Source organism: Heteronotia binoei, chromosome 6 (genome assembly GCF_032191835.1).
Source record: "Heteronotia binoei isolate CCM8104 ecotype False Entrance Well chromosome 6, APGP_CSIRO_Hbin_v1, whole genome shotgun sequence".
Classification (NCBI taxonomy): Eukaryota; Metazoa; Chordata; class Lepidosauria; order Squamata; family Gekkonidae; genus Heteronotia; species Heteronotia binoei.
Window position 1 is genome coordinate 130,474,072 of NC_083228.1, and position 26,835 is coordinate 130,500,906.

General features: G+C 46.8%; 1 long non-coding RNA gene and 1 pseudogene across 1 annotated transcript in view; both read left to right on the forward strand.

The window, feature by feature from the left end:
- The window catches only part of LOC132573407 (uncharacterized), a 620,525-nt gene that overhangs the window by 63,259 nt on the left and 530,431 nt on the right, over window positions 1–26,835 (forward strand). Inside the window, exon 2 of the long non-coding RNA XR_009555540.1 lies at window positions 16,110–16,167. This is a non-coding gene — a long non-coding RNA (uncharacterized LOC132573407). The remainder of the gene's footprint in view (window positions 1–16,109; window positions 16,168–26,835) is intronic.
- LOC132574524 (U2 spliceosomal RNA) lies at window positions 13,469–13,544 on the forward strand (annotated as a pseudogene).

Consider the following 26,835-nt stretch of genomic DNA (forward strand, 5'->3'; position numbering starts at 1 on the left):
CAGATCTTAAGAGCAAGAAGTAAATCATCTTCGACAGAAGGGAAATCCGATGCTAGCTCATGAATTAGAAGTCCATGAAACGACAGGAGGCACCAGAGTTACTCAGTCACTGATATACAAGGGGAGTGTTGGTCTGGTAGGGTCACTGGGATGAGCAGGTGTTCTTGGAGCTGTTCAGGGATGTTTGGGATTCTTCAGTTGTTGCGCAGGCCAAGTGCATAATCATGACCTGCTGGACTCTTGTTTTGCCTCATTGTGGAAGACCTATTTGTTTTTTTTGGGGGGGGAGGGGCTTATAGAGTCATAAATTGCTATGGCATCCATAGGCTTGACTCCTTGACTCCTACTCCAACTGTGCTCAGGCTCTTACTTTCTGCATGGGTTCATCAAAATGGGAAGGTTGGAACACAAAGATAGCTGAGGTATCCAGCTCTGATAGGCCCAAGACCAATGGTGGCACTGAACTTCGGGGTTGGAAGATGGATGACTTCATAAGATAGGCCATCCTGGAATTAGTCCATGAGGGCAGCATAATTCTGTCAGTAGCACAGTTAACTATTAACCCCCTTTTCTCGTTTCAGCCTCCAGAATCTGTGGTTAACAGTTTCTGTTTTCTAGGGGTCCATAAATGCAAGGGTTATGTGGGCAGCAAAGGCTTAAAAGTTAAAAAGGGGTTTAGCTGCTCAGCCCTTTAAGAGGTTTGACACAAAACAGATCTGAATGTGATCATTACTGAAATCTCTGGGCCTATATACGTTTGTTTGTTTATGTTTATGTTTGATTCGATTTATACCCCGCCCTCCCCGCCAAGGCGGGCTCGTACAATTGACATTGGGGGTAAAATGGCAGGCAATGCATCTGGATTGCCATCATATTTCTCAGAGTGACCAACAGAGCATTTTCCAAGAGAAAGTTCAACTGGAAATACCTTTGCAACAAGTGGTGGTGGCTGTTGCTGCAGCCGTATAGATACTGCTGCCATCAGTTGAGCCACTTGAACTTGCAGGGATTACTACGAAGTCTTCCCATCTACAGTGGATTGGTTCAGTCCATTTTTGACTCTACCTGACAATCTGGTGGCAAGACTCAAGGGACACAGGCAGGCAGGCAAGAATAATCATGGCAGCATCCAAGGATTCAGGTGAGCTTTAAAGAGGAAGGATCTCTAGAATAGGCAGGAAAAACCTGGAAAGTTGGGCCATAACAATAAGCTATGATACAGGACAAAATACAATCTGCTACAGATGCTGAACAGGCAAACTGATGAATTATGTAGATAACGGAAAGCTCCACATGTCTTGTAGTCAAGACTAGGCCCTTGATTCTGCAAAGATCTAAAGCAGGGGTGTCGGACTCGTTTGCTATGAGGGACAGATCTGACATAAATGGGACTGTTGTGCCGGGCTGGGCCATGTGTGTACCTATTTAAGATTAAGTAGCAGAGATATAAATTTTACAAAGAACTAGGGTGGCCAGACCGTCCCGGTCTCCCGGGACTTTCCCGGTTCTGGCCCCCAATTCCCGGCTCCCGGCCTGGGTATACCGGGACCATTAAGAGGTCCCGGTTTAGCCAGCCAGAGAGCCGGGGGCCGCGCGCCCGGGCGGGGAAGGCGGCGAGGGAGGGAGGGAGCGACCCTGCGCGTGCGCAGATCGCTCTGCGCACGCGCAGGGACGCTCCCTCCCTCCCTCGCCGCTTTCCCCGCCCGCCCACGGGGCCCGGCGGTGGCGGCGGAGGCCCGGGAGGGCGTCGGAAAGGCCCGCGGGGGTCGCTGGAGGCCCTCCAGCGACCCCCGCAGGCCTTCCCGAGGCTTCCCCGGCCTCGCAACCCCCACCCCCCGTACTTACCTGCCCGGGAAGGCGTCGGAAAGGCCCGCGGGGGTCGCTGGAGGCCCTCCAGCGACCCCCGCGGGCCTTCCCGAGGCTTCCCGGGCCTCGCAACCCCCACCCCCCGTCCTTACCTGCCCGGGAAGGCGTCGGAAAGGCCCGCGGGGGTCGCTGGAGGCCCTCCAGCGACCCCCGCGGGCCTTTCCGACGCCCTCCCGGGCCTCGCAAACCCCACCCCCCGTCCTTACCTGCCCGGGAAGGCGTCGGAAAGGCCCGCGGGGGTCGCTGGAGGCCCTCCAGCGACCCCCGCGGGCCTTCCCGAGGCTTCCCCGGCCTCGCAACCCCCACCCCCCGTCCTTACCTGCCCGGGAAGGCGTCGGAAAGGCCCGCGGGGGTCGCTGGAGGCCCTCCAGCGACCCCCGCGGGCCTTCCCGAGGCTTCCCGGGCCTCGCAACCCCCACCCCCCGTCCTTACCTGCCGGGAAGGGCGTCGGAAAGGCCCGCGGGGGGTCGCTGGAGGCCCTCCAGCGACCCCCGCGGGCCTTTCCGACGCCCTCCCGGGCCTCGCAACCCCCACCCCCCGTCCTTACCTGCCCGGGAAGGCGTCGGAAAGGCCCGCGGGGGTCGCTGGAGGCCCTCCAGCGACCCCCGCGGGCCTTCCGAGGCTTCCCGGGCCTCGCAACCCCCACCCCCCGTCCTTACCTGCCCGGGAAGGCGTCGGAAAGGCCCGCGGGGGTCGCTGGAGGCCCTCCAGCGACCCCCGCGGGCCTTCCCGAGGCTTCCCCGGCCTCGCAACCCCCACCCCCCGTCCTTACCTGCCCGGGAAGGCGTCGGAAAGGCCCGCGGGGGTCGCTGGAGGCCCTCCAGCGACCCCGCGGGCCTTCCGAGGCTTCCCGGGCCTCGCAACCCCCACACCCCCGTCCTTACCTGCCCGGGAAGGCGTCGGAAAGGCCGCGGCGGGTCGCTGGAGGCCCTCCAGCGACCCCCGCGGGCCTTTCCGACGCCCTCCCGGGCCTCGCAACCCCCCACCCCCCGTCCTTACCTGCCGGGAAGGCGTCGGAAAGGCCCGCGTGGTCGCTGGAGGCCCCTCCAGCGACCCCCGCGGGCCTTCCCGAGGCTTCCCGGCCTCGCAACCCCCACCCCCCGTCCTTACCTGCCCGGGAAGGCGTCGGAAAGGCCCGCGGGGGTCGCTGGAGGCCCTCCAGCGACCCCGCGGGCCTTCCCGAGGCTTCCCCGGCCTCGCAACCCCCACCCCCGTCCTTACCTGCCCGGGAAGGCGTCGGAAAGGCCCGCGGGGGTCGCTGGAGGCCCTCCAGCGACCCCCGCGGGCCTTCCCGAGGCTTCCCCGGCCTCGCAACCCCCACCCCCGTCCTTACCTGCCCGGGAAGGCGTCGGAAAGGCCGCGGGGGTCGCTGGAGGCCCTCCAGCGACCCCCGCGGGCCTTCCCGAGGCTTCCCCGCCTCGCAACCCCCACCCCCCGTCCTTACCTGCCCGGGAGGGCGTCGGAAAGGCCCGCGGGGGTCGCTGGAGGCCCTCCAGCGACCCCCGCGGGCCTTTCCGACGCCCTCCCGGGCCTAGCATTCCCCCCCGTTCTCCTCCGCCGGGGGGGGGGGCGTCGGAAAGCCCTCTCCGCCGCCGCCGCCGCTGCCGGACTCGCCGCCGCCGCCGGACTAGCCGCAGGTAAGGGGGCCGGGGGGGGGGGGCTGGCGGGAGGGGGTGGCCTTCCTTCCTTCCCTCCCTCCTTTCTTCCTTCCTTCCTTCCTTCCTCCTTCCTTCCTTCCTTCCTTCCTTCCTTCCTTCCTTCCTTCCCTCCCTCCTTTCTTCCTTTCTTCCTTCCTTTCTTCCTTCTTCCTTCCCTCCTTTCTTCCTTTCTTCCTTCCTTCCCTCCTTCCTTCCCTCCTCCTCCCCTCCCTCCCTTCCTCCTTCCTTCCTTCCTTCCTTCCTTCCTTCCTTCCTTCCTTCCTTCCTTCCTTCCTTCCTTCCTTCCTTCCTTCCTTCCTTCCTCCCTCCCTTCCTTCCTTCCTTTCTCCCTTCCTTCCTTCCCTCCCTCCCTCCTTATGTTCTTATGTGACCCAGAGTGTTGGACTGGATGGGCCACTGGCCTGATCCAACATGGCTTCTCTTATGTTCTTATGTGACGCAGAGTGTTGGACTGGATGGGCCACTGGCCTGATCCAACAGGCTTCTCTTATGTTCTTATGTGACGCAGAGTGTTGGACTGGATGGGCCACTGCCTGATCCAACAGGGCTTCTCTTATGTTCTTATGTGACGCAGAGTGTTGGACTGGATGGGCCACTGGCCTGATCCAACAGGGCTTCTCTTATGTTCTTATGTGACGCAGAGTGTTGGACTGGATGGGCCACTGGCCTGATCCAACAGGGCTTCTCTTATGTTCTTATGTGACGCAGAGTGTTGGACTGGATGGGCCACTGGCCTGATCCAACAGGGCTTCTCTTATGTTCTTATGTGACGCAGAGTGTTGGATGGATGGGCCACTGGCCTGATCCAACAGGGCTTCTCTTATGTTCTTATGTGACGCAGAGTGTTGGACTGGATGGGCCACTGGCCTGATCCAACAGGGCTTCTCTTATGTGACGCAGAGTGTTGGACTGGATGGGCCACTGGCCTGATCCAACAGGGCTTCTCTTATGTGACAATACTGACTTTGGTGGACCCAAGCACTGATTCAGTGTAAGGGAGCTTTGTGTTTGTGACTGGAGTAGACAATACTGACTTTGGTGGACCCAAGCACTGATACCCAAGCACTGATTCAGTGTAAGGGAGCTTTGTGTTTGTGTCTTCTAGTGCAGATTTGTTCTCAGATCCTGTATTTACTTCATCAGTATATGGGATAAGGCACTTTCTCAACTGTGCTGCATAATGCAGCCTATTTATTTTGTCCTGTTGGCTCTATCTGCGCCACCTTCATCACTTTCGGGGTGTGGATCCCCCAGTGGAGTGGTCTCCCGACTCCCTCCGCCGGCTGTTTTTGATAGCCCTGCGCCCCCTCTTTCATTTGATATGTGTCCCGTGCGGGTGCCACCCTCCCGCCGAGAGGATGCCGCAAAATGAGCCCCTGAGGCTTATGGCGGCAGGGCTCGGGGGAAGCGAGCTAGACTGCTGTTCTTTTGAGGGGTTATAGAGTGTTTCGAGCCCGTCCCTGTGGCATCGGTCCCATCATTGTGGGGCCCAGGGGGGGGCCGGCGCAGCGGCACGCTGAAGCAGCCTGTCGGTCACTTCCAGGTTCCTGTCCTGCATCTCGACCGGTGTTATTAGTGACAGGCTGCTTCGGCGTGCCGCTGCGCCGGCCCCCTGGGTCCCTCAACGATGGGACCGATGCCACAGGGACGGGCTCGAAACACTCTATAACCCTCAAAAGAACAGCAGTCTAGCTCGCTTCCCCCGAGCCCTGCCGCCATAAGCCTCAAGGGGGCTCATTTTGTGGCATCTCCCGGCGGAGGGTGGCACCCGCACGGGACACATATCAAATGAAAGAGGGGGCGCAGGGCTATCAGAAACAGTCGGCGGAGGGAGTCGGGAGACCACCCCACTGGGGGATCCACACCCCGAAAGTGATGATGGTGGCGCAGATAGAGCCAACAGAGCCAACAGGACAAAATAAATAGGCTGCATTATGCAGCACAGTTGAGAAAGTGCCTTATCCCATATACTGATGAAGTATATACAGGATTTGAGAACAAAATTGTTTCCGGCGGTGATATTTGGGGGATTTTTGGGGACGTCACAGGAAGTGCTGTGAAGTCACTTCCTGTTTCCGGCAGTGGCATTTGGGGGAAATGATGTCATTTGGGGGAAATGATGTCACAGGAAGTGATGTCACTTCCCGTTTCCGGCAGGTGACGCGGGGGAAATGATGTCACAGGAAGTGATGCCACTTCCTGTTTCCGGTGGTGGCATGACGTCACCGGAAGTGACGTCACTTCCTGTTTCCGGCGGCGCGCGCGCTTCGCGCGCGCACACCCCTACCCACCCACCCACCCCCCAGTGTCCCTGGCTGGCCTTCAGACATTATGGTCACCCTACAAAGAACACAGACAAACACAATATATATTTTAAAAAACTTAAAAAACATGCTTAAAAAGTTAGCACTCATTGGTTTTAAAGTTGCTTTCTTTGTATTTCTCCCATGGGATCCAGGGAACTGGCCAAAGGAAGCTATGGCTCTTTCCTTCTTTCCCCAGGGGACTGAGGAGGGGAGCCTCAGCCAATAGAAAGAAGAGAGGCTTGGCTCAGTAGCTCTGCTGTGCAATTGACAGAGCTTGGCAAAGCAAACTATTCCTTCCCCCTTTCTCCCCAAGGGAGGAGCCTCAGCCAATGGAGAAAATAGAGGTTTCGCTCTGTAGCTCCTGTGCAATTGAGCAAGCCTTGCAAAGCAAGTTGTTATGCAGAAGGAAGCAAGATATAGGGAGAAGGAAGCAGATGACAGCCAGTTACTTGGGGGCCTGATAGGAGCCCTCCAGGGCCCTGATTCAGCCCCTGAACTGCATGTTTGAAACCCCTGATCTAAAGAGTTGTATTTCTTTCTGAAAGAGGCTGGCATATGAAAGGCTAAGTCTGCACTGTTCCACCTGGGCTGTGCTTTGGCTTTGGCCTTTTGTCTTCTCAGGTTCTGGGGGAAACTCTGAAGGTTCAGGACATGGATTACTCCACTCAGGAGTTTCCTAGTATGTTGGTTCCAAGGGAATTTGAACAGGTTGCTAAGGAGGCATTGCGTCTCCTGGTGTTTTTGGAGTGCATGAAGCCTTGGGCAAAGTGGAAACCATTGAAAGTTCCCCTTCCTCTGAGGCATCTTCTTCTCAGGTGCAGACTGGGCTAACGCAAGTCTTGACAGCTATCCTTGTCTTCTTGTTTTCCTCTGCACCTCCAGGTAGGACACCTTGCTAATTCATGCCCATCAGTGTTAAGCACAGAGCTCATGAAGAAGTAAAAAGAGGTTGCTTACTTAAAATTGTTGTTCTTCAAGTGGTCATTTGTGCATTCATACAATACAGCCATCTTCTTTGAACCAGGTGCTTTTAAAACTTGCTGCATTTTTGGAACAAATGAATGGGAAGGCGCAACTCCTCCTCTTTGGTCATGTGCAATATGAAGTGGGTGGGAGGGTTTTTTGCATCTGAAAGCTAGGTTGTAGCAAAGCCCATCAGAGTGAATGCACAGATGACTATCTGAACAATAGTTACAGAGAAGCTGCCTTTTTATGAGGGTTTCTTACTCTCCATCTGCTGGGAATGATTATCTAGTTTGTATTCCATCATCTCTTTAACTAAAGGATCATTTCAATTTATCCTCAGCTTTGTTAAAATAGGGGTTAACACATTCCCCCTCTGCTTTGATCATGCATTCTATTTGGTACAAGAGAGACATTTGATTAATTGTGGCCTTTTATATTTTCAAATGGAGAATACCTTTCTTCTTCCCAAAACATCTAAGTGTAATATGAAACCAACTTTTACTCTGTACTAGCCAATGAGACTAAGTCTTGGCATCACATATTTTGTAGTATGCAGGCTAGAGGCCTTAACAACAAGACCTGAAATATTTTTTCTCCTTTTACCCTTTTTTCTTAACATTCAGCCTGATGAAGTGCTCTCAAACTTGAAATCTTACACACTTGTGATATTTTTTTTTTAAAGCAAAGGTGTTACACAACTTGTTTTTAGATTTATATATATTTAAACTTATATATAAGTTTCTCTTAAATCTTTTAATCTGTATACATAACCTCCCCCCAATTCTATGACTTTACTCCTGAATTATTAATACAATAGAATGCTCATGTATTTTATGAAAGTGAGCCAGTTTATTTTTTGGAATTCACATCTATTTAGGGGTGATGGTGAAAAGAAGAGATGATGATGATGATGCAAAACCTTTGTAATTCTGAAAAGTTGTAGGAAACACAAGTAGTCCTTGAAGTGCAATTGCATTTTACTTTATTTATAATCTGTCTTTATCACTAACTCAAGGCAGATTGCTTGATGTAAATGTAATTTCTTTTTCACCTGGCTTTGCTGTGCGAGTGCATCTATATATATGGTAGTGCTGAACTTGGCAAGAGAGGACTGCCAAGACCCTCAGGAATTAGCCAAAAAAGGTTGTGTTTGTGGCAGGCACAAATGTGGTGACTATTTGTGTTATGTATTGGTTTAGCTGAAAGAAGCACCATCATTACTGAATAATCTCTTCTTGATTCATATCCAGCGCAGACTGACTGAGGTTCTTTGAATTCAGGGCTGAGCTAGACTTGACTGGAAGAGATTTGGAAGAGATGTACAGTTACGTATAAATACTTATATGCTTTTCTCTGTTGATCAAATTGCAGATGTAGGGTGTATGTATATGCCTGGGATGAATAATACCAGGGCTTTTTCTAAGCAGGAACGCAGTTCCGGCTGGCTTGCTGTCAGGGGGTGTGGCCTAATATGTGGATGAGTTCATGCTCGGCTTTTCTACAAAAAAGCCCTGTGTGAAACAACGGTGATGTCAGGGAGTGTGGCCCAATATGCAAATGAGTTCCTCCTGGGTTTTTTCTACAAAAGAAAAGCCCTGAAGAATATAATATAGGGAAGGGTTAAACTCTGTGTACACAGTTCTAGTTTACATTGGTCTCCCACCTCCCAAGATCGTGGTCACACAACTCCTGAATATTACATTGTATTGCATGATTTACTAGGGCCATGGCATGCTTATCATTAAGATATTTAATAACTCACAAGCAATATGTAAAATCTATAGATGTTTAATTTGCCCTTTGTCTGTGCTTAGAGGCTAGTTTGAGAGCCTTCCCAGCAGGATGAAAGCCATAGGAAAAGTTTCTTTAAAAGTTTACTGTCTGTCTGGGTGGAGAGAATGGCAGTTGGTATGTCAGAGACTTACTTTGACCGAATCCTCACTAGCAGTTGCTCCACCTCCAGGCTTCTGCTTTTCTCAGATCAAGCAATCAATTCCTCACCAGTTGCTGTGCAGGTACATTTTGATCCATGGCTCCCTCCAATTTTCCTCACAGCTTTCTGCTCTTTTTTTTTTTTTTGAGACTTGGAAGCCGTGAGGGAAATTGGAGGGAGCTGCGGATCAAAATGTGCCCATGGAGTGATTAGTGGGGAATCGATCGCTAGATCCAAGGAAAGCAGAAACCTGGGGGTGGGATGACTGCTAGTGAATTGGTCTGGAACAAAAGATGTTTTCTATCATGATTCCCTCTGACCCACCCAATGACTCACTTTCAGGGAGGAGCCAGTGGCCAGAAGCACCAGTCAGGGCCCAACACTGCTGAGGTGCCTGCTAGGATTGCCAGCTCTGGGTTGGGAAATTCTTGGATATTTGGGGGTTGGAGCTCAGGGAGGGGAGAGACCATGCCATAGAGCCCATTTTCTCCAGGCAAACTGCTTGGTTGTCTGAAGTTCAGTTGGAATGACTGGAGATCTCCAGGTGTTACCTGAATGTTGGCAACTCTAGTGCCGGCTGACAATAGATGGCTAGAGCAAGTGTGGCGGAGATTCTATGACGAGGAGTCTAGAACTTCTTATAGAACGTTTATGAGGGTCTATGAGAAGGCAGTGAAGTCCACTAAGAGAGATTTCTATGTGGCCTCCATTGCATCTGCGAAATTGCACCCAGCCCAGTTGTTTAGAGCGATTCGATCATTAACTACGGTGCCAGTTGGCAATCAAAAGTTTAGGGAATTGGATATCAGCTGTGAGGCCTTTGCGACTTATTTCGCAGATAAAGTCTCAACTATCCGCCATAATCTCCCAGCAACAATTGATACAGTACAGTAACTGGAAGCCTATTGTCCGTCTTTGGGTCCCACATTGGACCACTTCAGCTGCCTCTCTCAGGAGGATGTGGACAGGATCCTGGCTGCGGTGAAGCCCACCACTTGTCCTCTGGACCCATGTCCATCCTGGCTTGTTAAAGCAGGCGGGGAGGACATTTAGGGGTCCTTAGCTGAGATTGTTAACCTATCCCTGTCATCAGGGGTATTTCCAGCGAAGCTTAAAGAGGCAGTGGTTTGCGCGCTTCTGAAGAAGCCATCTCTGGACCCATTGGTCCTAGCTAATTATCACCCAGTCTCAAATTTACTGTTTCGGGGCAAGATAATTGAGAAAGCGGTGGCAGAGCAGTTTCCAGCTTTCCTGGAAGATACATCTGTCCTTGATCCTTTCCAGTCTGGCTTCCATCCTGGTCATGGGGTGGAGACTGTTCTGGTCGCCCTCACAGATGACCTTAGAAGGCATCTGGATCAAGGCGGGTCAGCGCTGCTACTATTTTTAGATCTTTCTGCAGCGTTTGACACCGTCGACTATGATCTAATGACCCACCGCCTTGTCGACATTGGAGTCCAGGGGGTTGCCTTACAGTGGTTTTCCTCCTTCCTCTGTGGTCAGGAACAAAGGGTGGTGATCGGCGAGAAGACCTCCTTGTGTCACTCACTAGAGTGTGGTGTACCGCAGGGAGCTATTCTCTTGCTGATGATGTTTAATATCTATATGTGCCCCCTTGCCCGGATTGCCAGAGGTTTTAGGATGGGTTGTCATCAGTATGCAGATGACACCCAGCTCTATCTGTTGATGGATGGCCACCCAGACTCTGCCCCAGATCATCTAACCAGGGCACTGGAAGCAGTGGCCGATTGGCTGCAACTGAGCTGACTGAAGCTTAATCCAACTAAGACAGAGGTCCTGTACTTGGATCGGGGGTGGGGGTGGAGAGACCAAGATCAGGGATCTGGCTTCCCACTCTGGATGGCACATCTCTTGTGCCAACCCAGAAGGTGAGGAGCTTGGGTGTGATACTGGATGCCACCCTCTCTATGGAGGCCCAGGTCACAGCTGTTGCACGATCTGCCTTTTATCATCTCCGATAGGCCAAACAACTAGCACCCTATCCGGCCCCTTGGAACTTAGCTACAGTGATCCATGCAACAGTCACTTCCAGGTTAGACTACTGTAACTCGCTCTACATAGGCTTACCCTTGAGGCTGATCCGGAAGCTCCAGCTGGTGCAGAATGTGGCAGCACGATTACTATCTGAATCGCCTGTATGGGCGAGCAGTCGGCCAATGCTGCGCAGTCTGCACTGGCTACCAATTGAGTACTGGATCCGCTTTAAGGTTTTAGTACTGACATTCAAAGCCTTGTGCGGCCTGGGACCGGCATACCTGTGGGACCGCCTCTCCCTATATGAGCCCCAGAGGTTGCTACGATTGGCCGGCCAATCAAGGCTGTGACAAGCATAATTGAACTCCAAAGGGAGTTCCGGCCATCACATTTAAAGGGATGACACACCTTTTCAATTCCTTCCTTCCATAGGAAATAATGAAGGATAGGGGCACTTACTTTTGGGGCTCATAGAATTGGACCCCCCCCCTGGTCCAATAGTTTTGAAACTTGGGGGGTATTTTGGGGAGAGGCACTAGATGCTGTACTGAAAGTTTGGTGCTTCTACACCAAATAACAGCCCCCCCACCCAGAGCCCCAGATACCCGTGGATCAATTCTCCATGATTTTCTATGGGAATAAATCTCCCTAGGAAATAATAGAATTCCCAGCAGACATTTCCCTCCCCTCCCCCCGCTTTCTGACGACCCTGAAGCGGGGGGAGGGCCTCCAAACTGGGGGATCCCCTGCCCCCACCTGGGGATTGGCAACCCTAATTCCTCAGGTCTCTTATTCATTGGGTTCAGCATTTTGTGAGCTCAGTGGGCTGCAGTTGTTGAGGGGGGAGGCAGAAAAGTTCCATTCTGCCATTGGAAAACTTATTCTGGATCCAATGCTACTTATTTTCCCTTCTATAATCAACAGCTTTAATCATTAGAAGTAAGATGTGTTCTTTGTTCTTTAAGTGAAACACATATTTGTGCTTATTCTGTACTGCATAGAAAACTTAACTTGATTAATTCTAACCAAGAGAGACAGAATATGGCCAGGAAAAACCTGCAATTATTAATATGAAGAAGAATATGAACATATGAAGCTGCCTTATACTGAATCAGACCCTCGGTCCATCAAAGTCAGTATTGTCTTCTCAGACTGGCAGCGGCTCTCCAGGGTCTCAAGCTGAGGTTTTTCACACCTATTTGCCTGGACCCTTTTTTGGAGATGCCAGGGACTGAACCTGGGACCTTCTGCTTTCCAAGCAGATGCTCTACCACTGAGCCACCATCCCTCCCCATAATCTGTAAAGAGACAGAAGCACTGAACCTTGCAAGATTCTTTTGGTAACACGAAATGCTGGAAATGTGAAATGAGGCTAAAAAAGTGAATTCTTCATTTGAGTCTAGAAACTTGAGATGTAGCCCAGCTAGGTAAAGTCCATATCCTCCCTTAGGCGGTTGCAAGACCAGTTTACACAATGCTCATATGTATGTGTGACAGAACCTGGCTGCTGTGGTCTGCAGGCCCCATTTCCACCCTGCCCTCCTAAGAGTTCCCAGCTCCCTAGAGGGGCTTTCCTTAACCTCTCGGGTAGCTTGCCGCCACCACCACTTGCCCTTTGCAAGTAATTGCCTGCTGGGAGGGACAGGACTCCCAGCTTCCCTTCCACATTGAGAGGCTTGCCTCAGTGTCTCCTGCTGCCCAGTGTCTGGTCACTGTGGGAACAGGTTAATGCCTTGGGCACCCTTGGAGGAATAGGTGTTTGCCCGCCTTCCCTCTGGCTCCCCTCTTCAAATAGCATGTTTGAGATGGTGGAGGGCTATGTGATAGAGAGAACCACTCTCAGCATCAAAAATTTAAAGTATTTATTTTTAAAAAAATTACAAGCATATTTTTAGCACAGCATCAGATTTGAGTAAGGGATAGAAAAGAAACAGGTAAAAATTTCTGAGCCTGCTTCGCAATGAGGGTGGGATATGTCAAATAAAATAAAAAACCAAATCCTCTCTCTCTCTCTACATGCCGTATCGGCTGTTAAAGCGGATAGCTTTAGTTTAGGATGTTACAGATCTCTACAAAAGTTACCATTACCACAAAGCTTGCTGCATCTCTCCCAGACAACCACATGATTAATGGTCGCCTGCTTGCAGACTTATAATGTACAGGGTTCAAAGCATGAGGATGCCCAAGAGATAGTGAGTTCAGCTCTTTATTCAGTGATTCAGCATAGTAAGATAGGAACAGAACTGTCTGGCAGGACCAACAGCCCTGCTTACATGCATGCAAACCTCCCCACCCGAAAACCCACTACCATCATCCCATTACTCACAACTGTAGGTTAATAGCTGGCCTAACGATCCCTGATGGGCCTCCTTCCTGAATCCAGGTGGCTATTGTTTTAGGCCAAGTCTCTGCTGGCCCTAAGGCCAAGCTCAGCCCAGTCTCTGCTGGCCCTAAGGCCAAACTCCAGTTCCAATACATAACAAGACTAGAGCTCAAAGTTCTCAATGCAGCATCCCAAAGAAAGAGATCGCCTTCCTCTTGCATGGAGATTTTATCATCTCTGTTTCCCCCTCCCACTTGACCAAGTCAGCCCAGGTCAGAGTAGCATTTCCTCCAGCCCCTACCTGGAGAGTAACCTTGGAGTTGTTATAGCTTAAATTCCTCCAAACTCTGTTCCCTGCCTGGAGAAGGCGGGGAGGGCTTGACCCTCTCCATTGTCTCTAGCTAAATCTATTAGCATATGTATCGCTTCTTTGCCTTTTGGCTAAGATCAAGTGTAGTATCATTAGCATATGTATACAGGTAAAATGGAAAGCCATTGCACCGACTCCCCCCCCCCCCCAGTCTGTTCCCAGCGCAGAGAGAAAAAAAACCTGTTAAAACAAAAAAGGGAGGTTTGGTTTGTTCTCAACCTCCCAGGAGAGAAAACGGCATTTGTTCACAGCATGAAACATGTGAGCCTCACAAGCTGCAACCCAGGATATCAGGATCCATCATTGGCATTGATGTACCTTTTACAGATGTGTGCATTTTTGAAAATGACTGTCTGGCAGGGGCTCCACATGCGTGCATAATTTTTGCACCTCTTATGACTAGTACCGCACACGTCAGAACCCACAACTCCGATCTGCAGTAACATTTCACAGTTTGATGCACCAGCAAATAGGATGATCTCGGGGTTCCTCTTTTGATAGTGTGTTATCTCTTGGAATACTTCAGGAACGTATCCTTTGAGACATGACTTTATATGCTCTAAGTAAAATTGGCCTAATGTCTGTGACGGTTACCATCCAATTTCATCCTTTGCTCTGCAAGTCTGATGAATGAGGCCTGTGTACCCAGCCAATCCAGAATACGTATGCTGCCTGCAGAGGAATTCCAGTTCAAGTCAATGAAGGATCCAGTCATTCTGTGTTACAAATTTCTTACTAACATTATACTGGGATTCTCTCTCCTTGGCCAATTGTGCATTTATGTGTATTAACATAGCCCTGTTTTTTCAAGAGGCTGGGTGGTCATGCATATTCCCTATTAATCTTCTGCCCTCCGATTTTCATTCCCGCTGTGGCTGAAGCTGGCTGTCGGCAGACCAGCCAATCACTCCTTACTTCAGAATACTGTGTCACTAGTCCACTGCCAGCCTGGGCTGACACCATCAGCCCAGGCTGGCAGCCACCTTCTGGATCTTCAGGCAGAGATGACTGATATATTTAGGCAGAGATTCTGATGACTGAAATATGCAGTCCCGCGCATTCAGTAGCTCACCTACTGATGATATGGAATGTGTTTCCTGGGACATAACTATGTAGTCAAACTTTGGAGAAAGTACCTCACAATTTGTCTGTTTGCTTAGTAAGAATGTATTCCTTTACAAATGCCCCAATCTGATGGATCATGCTTCTGTGATGCTGTTTGATTATGCATGCCGTGCCTGTCCCGTGCGGTCTTTCTGTCTGTGTGCTGTTGCTGCTGTTGTTGTTGTCAATGGTAATCCTTTGTGTGGGCATATCTCTGTGTATGGCTCTTGGGCATCCTGCATTAAACACAATAGCATGCTTACTCATGAATGAAATTACTGGAACCCTGTCGAGGAAGGAGTTCACAGCAAGATTCAAGACCCAGCCTTGCAAAACAAATGGTGCAATTATACTGTGCCTGAAAACAAGTAGCTTTTAATGTGTCCATATGCTTAAGAAAAGAAAGAATTATAGACCAATGCTCATTCCCTTCCTCCCCTTTCTCTTTCCTTTTTTTAAACCTTCTTCTCTTTTTATACAGTTTATCACCCATAATTTCAGGATGTGTTTTGTTTCTTTAAGCTGTTTTATCTCTCGGCTCATGAGGTCACTCATGTGTGAATTCTTTTGTTCGTCATCTCACCTTTTGCCTTGATGATAGAAAATTGATCGGGCCTTAAAGCACAAGTTCAATAGACAACCCCCTTGGTCCTTTGTCTAGGAGAATAGCTACCATTGAAGACCACGAGCAGGTTGCTATTAATATGACAGCCTCTCTCTATCTCCCACTGTAATTTATAATGAAATACCTAATCTCCATTATTTTGATCCAAGCAGGCGATCCCATGGAAAAAAAAAAGTCTTTTCATCCAGTTTCCAATGGCAGTTACATGAGAAATGGCAAACCAATAATTTTTGTCAAGTTTTTTAAGCCAACAGAAATGCTTTTCCACTGCTACAGTTTCAAAAGGCACAGATAAAGCTCATTCACTGAGATGAATGAAAAAAGCCATCTGGGGTTTTTCTTTTTGACTTCCTTTCCTTTTTCCTCCATCCTTGTAATCAAATTTGAGCAAAATCAAATGGGGCTTTCTATGAAAGTACCTTTTGTTGATCTGAACGAGCTGGTAATTTACAAAATACCCTTCTTTTGTGAGGAAAGGCTAAAGAAGAAGGGGAAAAAAAAGAATCAGTAGCTTTTAAAGCCGGGCCTTGGTGGGACTCTAAATGCAGTGAAAGCTGTCTGTGTTGAGAGACTGAAATGCATTTCAAAGCCAGGCCTTACCCAGAGCACAAGGAAGAACAAACCTATATGTATTTTGTGGGAAGAAAAAAAATGTGAATGGAAAGGCAGAAGGGGAGAGAGACAGAGAGAAACATCTGGATAATGCATGAATCGTTATTTTGGAGTTTCAGCTGTCTTCTTTGACAGATCGTGGTTAAAAAGCAAGACTGACCTCATCATTCTGGACTGGCACAGCTCAAGATCTTGGTCTTTAAACCTGAAAAAGGATAGTACATTCTTTAGATGTTGGGACTATCTTCAAAGCCATCTGTATATTGCATGTCTCACTTATCAATGCTGTAGAAGAAAAACTTGACATACAACCCTCCCCATCTGTTTATATTTCACTGTTTTATTATACAGCTTTCTCTTGGGCAACTCACTGAAAACCAAAGGACAGCCCAGACTTCAGAACACAACAGTAAGTTTGTCTGCTTTATATTATTAATGTTTTATGCTAAATTAATGAGTAATTGCAGTAAAAAAATCTTTTAATTTGTTGTAGGCTTTGGAATGCTATATTTGTTTTATGTGCCAGTTTGAGATTTGAATTGTGCATCATTCTGTTCATAATAGTCCTGATGGAGAAGCAGGACAAGTGATTACTATATATTTCAGTTGATAATCATCACTTGAAAATCATAATAAATTAGAAAGCAGCATGTAGACAGTGGTTTAATTTTTGCTGTCTCTATAGAGTTGAAGTTGGTAAGAAATACTTTTTGTTCCGTTTACTGAATGATGGTCTTCTGCACTGTACCTTGCACAAATCCTGTTGATACTGTAATGCTGAAAACTTTAGAAATAAGCTAATGTTTAGCCTTTTGTTACATTATTTATGTATTATCACAGAAGGAAAGGTCTAAATATTAAATATTTTCATTTCACTTGCTTTTAAACATGCAGCGTGGGTAGATTTGAAAACCATGATGAGTGTGAATTCCTATTTTAATGTCATCGTAGTATTGTGTTTTGAATCCAGTGGGGAAAGGCAATGCTCTTCTAATATTTTGGTTGGCAGTAGAAGTATGTACACATGAATGGAATAATGTGAAATCAGATTTGGCAGCAAAGTCTTAAACTCATTATGTACGAATAAGTTCTAGTTTCAAGCAAAGTGTTTAGAATCAGAATGTTTCTAAAAGTGAAGGACGCATTTGTGTGGATCTTTGTTTTGACCATGCCTCAGTTGAACCGTACATAGATTTTCTGTGATGATTCCTAGATTCTACAATTCTTTTCCAAACTGACTATCTCCAAAGGGTTCCTTCATCCTCAATCCAATCAGGAAGTAAGGAAATGCCGTTTCATTCCTGATAACATTTTGAGCTGTCTGCTGCCTCCTAATGACTGAGTTATCAAATAGCAAAGGTGGCAGGTTTTCAAAGAGCGTTCTTTTTAAATTCATAGTTAATCTCATGTCTGTTTTCCTCTGCTGTAATGACTGCTTTGTAACTTTTTAAAATGTTTTGCCATCAGCCGCTTAGAACAAACGATATGTTGTTAACAGCCTTACTGCCTGATGTAATTATTTAGAAATTTGAATAAATATTTTAATCAGTTGTAAATAATACGGAATCTAGCCCTGCACTATCAAGCCGTGCACTATCAAGGTTGCTGGCTCTGGGTTGGGAAATATCTGAAGACTTTCAAGGTGGAGCCTGAGGAGGGTGGAGTTTGGGGAGGGAAATATAGCAGCAGGGATATAATATTGAGTCCACCCTCCAAAGCAGCCATTTTCCCCAGGGAAACTGATCTTGGTTGTCTGGAGATCAATTGCAATAGTGGGAGATCTCCAGGTGCTACTTGGAGGCTGACAAGGACTCGAACATTATTTGCACAAATGGAGTTAATGAAGTAAGCCTAAGGAGAAGGAAGACAGGGCTCCTGTATTTTTAGCAGTTATGCAGAAAAGGGAATTTTAATAGGTGTGGCATAATGCTGAACTTCCCTCTTCTGTATAAAGATCAAATAGAAAGGAGTCTTGTTATACCTGATTACCTTATTTAAGGCAAGTTTATTGTTGCAAGGTAGAAACAAGCATTAAGACTGGTGCTTTTTTAATTGAAGATTTCAGAGATGGTGTAAACAAGCAGACTCAAACTTTGAAAACAGGCAAGTGGATGGAGATGTGAAAAATGTAAAGGATGCAAGAAATGTAAAGAATGTGAGAAATAAAACTGTATATATGTGAAAATAATAAACTGTGCTTGAGTGGGGTGCAGGAGAGCTAATCTGCGCTCCAGCTGTTGATTCTTCTGGTTTTAATTCCAGATACTGCCAGGAGACAGGGGCCAGTGAGATAAAGCTTAGTTGTGCCTCAATTCTGGGTTAGTAAGGAGAGTTTGAGAAATGAGACTTTCAATGTTCTTTAGTGTGTGGACTGTTAAGACAAGTGGCCACTTTGATCAAATGATATTGGGACTACTAGCATGATTTTGGTCCTTCAACTACAAGCTCCACCTGTTGATTGGAATCACACATGCACTCAAACTACAGTTGAGATGAAGAAGAAGATATTGGATTTATATCCTGCCCTCCACTCTGAAGAGTCTCAGAGTGGCTCACAATCTTTTTTATCTTCCTCCCCCACAACAGACACCCTGTGAGGTAGAAGAAGATATTGGATTTATATCCCGCCCTCCACTCCGAAGAGTCTCAGAGCGGCTCACAATCTCCTTTATCTTCCTTCCCCACAACAGACACCCTGTGAGGTAGAAGAAGATATTGGATTTATATCCCGCCCTCCACTCCGAAGAGTCTCAGAGCAGCTCACAATCTCTTTTACCTTCCTCCCCCACAACAGACACCCTACCCTGTGAGGTGGGTGGGGCTGTAGAGGGCTCTCATAGCAGCTGCCCTTTCAAGCACAACCTCTGTCAGAGCTATGGCTGACCCAAGGCCATGCTAGCAGGTGCAAGTGGAGAAGTGGGGAATCAAACCCGGTTCTCCCAGATAAGAGTCCGCACACTTAACCACTACACCAAACTGTAGTGTTTTTGGATCTGTTGGTGTGTTCCATTTTTTGGATCTGTTGGTGTGTTTCATTTTAAATGACAGCAGCAAAGGAGCAAGATTAAATTAATTAAATGTTAAAATGTGAGGTCTAGCAAGGTCAAGGACAAATAGGCCTTCAGTATCATAACACTGATTCAGGAATGATGGGCAGAAACAAAGATTTCTTAGTATAGTACGAAGGTAAGACAGAATCAATAAGGTACTTTGTGCAAGATGTTGGAACTGTTTTAGGCAAAATCTATTGACTAGTTTACCTGAGCATCTTCCCTTTGTACAGAGAAGGTGGCAGAACCAAGATTAGGGTGTAGAATAGTTATCACAAGGGCCCTAGGAGAAAGGCAGCAGCCCTGGTCAATTGATCAGTCAGGACTGGAACAAACATTTGGGGAAAACAAACTAAACGAGATGGATGAGTGGGCAACAATATGACAAATGAAGTTCATTGAAGGTAAAAAGTAAGGTAGTGCACACTAGAACAAAAATCTAATTGCAAATATAGGTTGATAGACTCTGAACTGTTTTGGGACTGTAGTGATTCAGATTTATTAATGGCCCATAGCAAGTATGTACAAAAAGGTGCTACAATAGTCACACACAAAAAGAAAACATTCCTACAATTAAAAACACAAATTTACAACTCTAGTAAAATAGATTAGCAAATAGGCTTCCCAATCCCCAGGTCCCAGCGGGGGATCCCCCGGTTTTACAGGCTTCCCCCCTCCCCCAGCCAGCTGGCCGGCGGGGGAAGCCCCACCCCCACAGCCATTATGCACCTCCATGAACAATTCCCATAAGGAATGATGGGGAATTGATCCGCGGGTATCGGGGGCTCTGGGGGGCTGTTTTTTGAGGTAGAGTTGCCAAATTTTCAGTATAGCATCCAGTGCCTCTTCCCAAAATGCCCCCCAAGTTTCAAAAGTATTGGACCAGGGGGTCCAATTCTACGAACCCCAAAAGAAGGTGCCCCATCCTTCATTATTTTCTATGGAAGGAAGGCATTTTAAAAGGTGTGCTGTCCCTTTAAATGTGATGGGCAGAACTCCCTTGGAGTTCAAGTCTGCTTGTCACACCCGTGCTCCTGGCTCCGCCCCCAATGTCTCCTGGCTCCACCCCCAAAGTCTCCTGGCCCCACCCCCAAAGTCCCCAGATATTTCTTGAATTGGACTTGGCAACCCTATTAGCAAATCAGGACCCCATATTTACTTGAAAAATATATATGGAGTGCAATTTCATTGCTTGAGCACAAAACTTTTTTATTTTCTTTGTAGTTTCCATGTTCACATCAGAAAGAAGCTTATTAACAATTTCCACACCAGAGATTTCAGAGTCTTTCTCTGATATCAATGAGATAAAGGCCAAGCAAATTTCATTGTACAGCAACCAATGTAGTAAAATATGTTATTGTCTCAATTGTGCCAACATTACAGGGACAGAATCTTTCAGGACTGTAGTGGGTAGTGCAATTAAAACATTTATTATTTATTTATTCCTCGAATTTATATCCCGCCCTCCTCGCCAAAGTAGGCTCAGGGCGGCTGAGTGTAACAGACTCCCTGTTGGAATTTATTGGAAAAAAAACTTAAAATGGGAGAGATATTCAGGTGGGGCCAGGGTATAAGCTATTACATTGGCTTCCTTGGGACTCACGTAAGTGAAGTCAGTGTGTCCATCAGTCTTAATCATTCAGAGGGATAAAGTTTCTTTTAACCACAAACTTAGCCAGCTCCAAACCACCTCTGTTTATTACATCATCCTTAGATTTTCTGTTATGCCAAGCAGGGCTAAGAAATTCATCACTATCAGAGCCTAATAATTTAGAGAAAAGCATATAGCAGGGGTGGCCAAACGGAGGCTCAGGAGTCACATGTGGCTCTTTCACAAATATTGTCTGACTCTCAAAGTTCCCACCACCCCATTGGCTGGCTTGGAGAAGGCATTTATCTCTTTAAATCACTTCTCCAAGCAAGCAAGCTAGTGGCTTGGAAAATGCAATTATAGTTAAAGTTGCTTTCTTTCCACCTCTCCCTCCTTCCTCCCCCATCTATTTGCCTTCCTTCCTTCTTTCCTGTCTTGTGGCTCTCAAACATCAAACGTTAATTCTATGTGGCTTATGTTATGGAAATTTGGCCACCCCTGGCATATAGTCATCATTGCCAATCCTTGTGTTAAAGTCCCCTGCTAGTACTAAAGGGGTCTCTAGACTGAAGTTAGAATCATAGAATCATAGAGTTGGAAGGGACCTCCAGGGGCATCTAGTCCAACCCCCTGCACAATGCAGGAAATTCACAAATACCCCTCCCCAAATTCACCGGATCTGCATTGCTGTCAGATGGCCATCCAGCCTGTTGTGTCTTGCATTTCAGTCCCGGAATTACAACACAGCGGACGCTACGGAGGTGACCAGTGGAAGTCCACTGGTCCCCGGATGTAGCTCCACAAATATGCTCCGCCAGTCAAGATCTGTGGCGGGAAGTTTAACTGGCCAGGATTGGACCTGGCCAGACTGAGGGTTGTTCCGGGACCCGGCCTGTGTTGCCTTGCCTTGTGATGTACTCGCTAATAAAGCATGTTGCCTTCAACACGTCTCGTCACTCAGTACATTACACAGCCTCTGTTTAAAAACCTCCAAAGAAGGAGAGCCCACCACCTCCTGAGGAAGCCTGTTCCACTGAGGAACTGCTCTGTCAGGAAGTTCTTCCTAATGTTGAGGCAGAAACTCGTTTGATTTAATTTCAATCCATTGGTTCTGGTCCTACCTTCTGGGACCACAGAAACATTTCTGCACCATCCTCTATATGACAGTTCTTCAAGTACTTGGAAGATGGTGATCATATCACCTCTCAGCTAACTCCCTTGCCACCTTGGCTCTCATCAGGGGCAGTGGACTTCTTCACTCTGGTATGGTGGATCCATCCATCTGGCAATGTAGTCTTTATGGCACAGTCAATCAGCAACACCTAGAATAGGCCCTTCCACTGTGGCTTCCGGGGATCGCATTTCCACACCTTGAAATAGTGTCTGTCATCCCAGTGCCCAGTAGAGTGGAAATCTAATAAGCTGTGTATGAGAGTGTAGAGTAGGTTGGTTATGTTGGAAACTAAGTATGAGACACTGAAACGGTGATGTTAACTTCACTTTGTGAATAGAAAGAGCAAGAGTCCAGTAGTACCTTAAAAGACTAACAAAATTTGTGCCAGGTCATAGAATCTGAGCTAGGGGACACGTGCAGTGAGCAGTGACTATAGTGACTCACGAAAGCTCATACCTGCCACAAGTTTTGTTAGACTTTAAGATGTTACTGGACTTTTCTCCCTTTCTCACAATACCAGATCTCGTGGGCACTCAATGAAATTAATGAGCAGTAGGCTTAGAACAGATGAAAGGAAGTACTTCTCCCCTCAAAGAGTAAATACCATGTGGAATTCATTGCCGCTATAAGTGGTAGTGGCTACAAGCATGGACAGCTTCAAGAGGGGATTGGATGGATATATGGAGCAGAAGTCTATATAGATGGAACACTGTATCTGGGGCAGTGATGCTTACAAAGAGGGGTCCTCTTCATCTGGAAGAAAGTAAGCTGGGAAGAGACTGTGCTTAGGGAATCTCTTGTCACCTACCACTAGCTAATACTACCTATTTTGACTTTCATTTATTCTTTATTAAGTACATTATCTTAAACTAATAAAATGTTTTGTTAATGAAACACATGCTACATTTTCCCTCTGTGGTCAGCTTTTGAAGAGACTTGTGTATTCCATTTTGTCTTAGAAGTACATTTGATTTACGTGTTTTTATATTTTCATTTGAAGCCTAGCCTTTTTCCTTCTTTCAAAAAGGCTAAATGTGTGGCTTGATACCAGCTGTACCCCACATTACACAATCAATTCAAGTCTACCTGACACACTACACAGGATGCAACAAGCCTTAAAATTGGGGCTTGAAGAATTTTTATTGCTGCTTAGTACAAAAAAGTTCCAGCACACTGGAAATCTTGCACACTGTTTTGAGTTAATTTGTTTGATCCTATTAAAAAGGTTTTACATGACTTATGTTTTAGAATCTATACTATCTCTTCAGATGAGGAAAGACTGAACATAATTTTTCAAAGAACAGTCCAGTATCATTTAAACCTAATATTCCAGAAGAGGGATTTTTAATATATGTATTGACACACTGTATTGAGCAAATTTTAAACACAACTTTTGAAGGAATGGGGATATTTATTCGGTCCATTACTTTTTTTAAAAAAACCTGGTATGTGTGCAAGCAATTATATTTCCCTTAGCATTTCCCACAATGGTCTACTTTCTTTAGTAGACCTGGGCCGCATGTTTGATACCCCCAGATCTAGTCCAACTCTGTGCTCAGTGCAGGATCAGCCTATAGCATCCCTGACAATTGTTCATCCAGCTACTGCTTAAAGACTGTCAGTGAGGGGGACCTCACCACCTCCCTCAGTAGCTGATTCCACTGTTGAACAACTCTTACTGTAAAAAGGTTTTCCCTAATATCCAGCCGGTACCTTTCCGCCCTTAATTTAAACCCATTATTATGAGTCCTCTCCTCTGCTGCCAACAGGAATAGCTCCCTTCCTTCTGCCAAATGACAGCTCTTCAAATACTTAAAGAAAGCAATCCTGTCTCCCTTCTCCAGACTGAACATTCCCAAGTCCTTCAATCTTTCCTCATAGAGCCTGATCATCCTCATCACCCTTCTTTGCACCCACATGCTTTTTGAGATGAGGCCTCCAGAACCACACACAATGCTTCAGGTGTGACCTAACCTATTTAGTGTACAGCAAGACTATGACATCTTGCAAATTGGATGTGTGTCTGAGAGTTCATCATAGTGACTTCTGTGCAGGCACACATGGGACTGCAGTTCTGCAGGCCAGCCATAGAGAGAAGCTAGCAAGCTATTTAAAAAAGTTCTAGGCTCCCAGGAATGCTCCCCCTCCGCTGGAGAGATTGCTGAGCTTTCCGTCCAAAGTCAGCTGACTGGGGGGAGGAGTCCTCCTCCCTCAGTTCTCTTTCTGCTGCCTGGTAGAGTGGATGCATTCAGCAAGCTGATGACTTCAAACTGTGAGGGAAAAAAATCAATAAAATTGTAAGACCTTTTAAAGTGTCTTCTCCAGAATTTAAAATTAAGAAGGTCAAAACTGAATAGGTGAAAGAAAGAACTTTAAAGTATGTTCTTCTCCTCCAATTCTGAGGAGTTCAAAATTTACCTCAGGACTCACTATGTCCTTGTTTAAAAAGTGTTCAGAGTGTGGGGCAAAGATGGTCCAGAGTGGCCAACACTCTTGTTTGTTACACCTGGGAGAAGGGAATGTTACGGTAACTTGTTATGCTTGTAAGTTATTAACCCTGAAAGCCCATGAGGGTAGTAGGGCTAATCATTTGAAGGCAGTTCTGTGGGAGGAGGCAACCCCCACTACTGAGACTGTGGTATCCGCAGGGCCTTCTGAGGTGTCCCAACTTTGAGCCCTGTATCCTTGAGCCTACCACTTCTTCAACTATGATGTAGTTTCTGAGTGAGCCACTGGCTACAAAAGCCAAATGTGTGGAAAGACTCCTGCATAAAGACTCATGGTCTCCTCAACATGAGAAATCAGCTCACTGCTGTCACTCCCACTTCGTCCTAAAGAATCCTAAAGAATCTCGGGGTCAAGAAAATCTCCCTGCCCATAATTGGCATTGTGATGTGATCTGAGAGCAGATGCCAACACTGATACCTTTGGAACCAGCTCAGGCGCACTCGATATTTCCGGTCAGTGCCAAGCACTTTCTTAAATAGCTTGCTAGCTCCTCTCCATGGCTGGCCTGCAGAACTGCAGTCCCATATGTGCCTGCACAGAAGACCGCTTGATGAACAACAGTTACAGATAAGTGCAATCCTGTTATATATCCCCCTGGAAAAAAGAAGAGGCGCTTTGGCTGCAACAGATTAACTGTATTGACTACAAAAAGTGATAGATAAAAGAAAGAAATTACAATTATAAGTAAAATACTTTGGCAAAATGATATGCTGCAGTGTCCAGTGTTAACAATAATTACAGTATGCAGATGTGTTCCACCAAGGGTTTCTCTCAAGGGAACCTATCCTGTTATGGAGGGGACAGGACTGAGAGGAGGCCATAGTCCTTTAGTTTGTTATTCAGTGAGATGGCTAGATTGTCCCATCTGCGGCATTATTTTGGAAATCTGTTAGGTATTTGTTAATGCCTTCACAAGCACTGATCATCTTGTAATTTTTGAATCTGAGGGAGATCTCATGGTCACAAGCTCCACCCCTTGGCTGCATTTCATAGTTTCTTAGAACCCATGGATTTTATTTATCAGGATTTTATTTTCTTGCTGGCAGGCTCTTACCCACTTTGCTCTTGTACATTGTAAAGTCCTGGGCAGAAAATGATTCAGAGTTGACACTATAAAAATAGGAGCAGCTGTCTGTAAATTAATTTAAAACCCAAACATTGGCACCCAAAAGTCTGTTGAAATAAAAATGTGTTTACTGTCTTTGTAAAAGTTTCAACAGTGGTCATACAAACTTCTTTAGAGAGGTAGTTTCATAAACTGGATGTCGTGGTTAGTAAGGACCTACTTTTTGGCCCTGTGGCACAGAGTGATAAAGCTGCAGTACTGCAGTCCTAAACTCTACTCATGACTGGAGTTCAATCCCTGCAGAAGCTGGGTTCAGGTAGCTGGCTGGAGGTTGACTCAGCCTTCCATCCTTCTGAGGTCAGTAAAATTAGTATCCAGATTGCTGGGGGGAAAGTGTAGATGACTGGGGAAGGCAATGGCAAACCACCCCGTAAAAAGTCTGCCATGAAAACATTGTGAAAGCAACATCACCCCAGAGTCAGAAATGACTGGTGCTTGCACAGGGGACTACCTTGACCTTTTAAAACTTTTTGGCTGATTTTAGATGAAGAAAGGATTTCAATAAAAGCTTTCCCTGAAAACCTCGGCATATGAGGAGACATTTATTTATTTATTTATTTATTTTCCATTTATAGCCTGCCCTTTCCCTAATGGGCTCTGAGCAGGTTAGAACAGTCAATAATGCAAGGTTAAAACCAGATATATGTAATAAAACAATATACAATATATGGGAGAAGGTGCTGTCTGTGGTAGACAGGGTCTTGCCTTTCCTTGTGATTAACAAGGTAGCTTAACAATAATAGTTAAAAACATTTTCAGTTTCATATGAAGGGATGGTGGCTCAGTGGTAGAGCATCTGCTTGGTAAGCAAAAGGTTCCAGGTTCAATCCCTGGTATCTCCAACTAAAAGGGGTCCAGGCAAATAGGTGTGAAAAACCTCAGCTTGAGACTCTGGAGAGCTGCTGCGAGTCTGAGTAGACAATACTGACTTTGATGGACCGAGGGTCTGATTCAGTATAAGGCAGCTTCATATGTTCCTATGTTCAGTTAAAACCAAAAATAAAATAGCAAACCCCAGATCTCTCCCCTTCCTCTCTTAAAAGATGCTGCCATTTATACCCCTTGCAAAGCCTTGGCAAGCAGGCAGGCCTTGAGGTGCCTCTTGAAGATACCCAAGGAGAGGGCCTCCCTCACCTCTTTATAGGAAGCCTGTTCCACGGAGCAGGAACCATGATGGTAAGTGCCCAAGCTCTTATTGATGCCACACTGGCTGCCATATGCAGTGGGATAGCCAACAGATGGCTGCCTGATTGCTATTGTTGGTGCACAGGGACATATGGAAGGAGATGGTCCTTCAAATATGTGTGCTCCAGGTTGTGAAGGACTTTTAAATTTATAACCAGCATCTTGAATTGAATGCTGAAACATATTTGTGGCTGTTTCAAAATGGGCCACATATGTTTTCTTGGTGGCTAGTGACAACAATGGGTTAAAGCTCAAAAGGCGTTAAAACAAGCCCTTTGTATTGTGTCCAGAAATAGATTAGCAGGCATCAAAGATCTTTCAGTATTGTGTTGTACTCCCATTGGCTCAGTCCTGCTACAAAACAGGCTCCTGAATCCTCAGCTAATTTAAGTGCAAAACAGTGCCTTATTAAGTGTGCTTTGCTAGGCCTGGATGTTACCAGC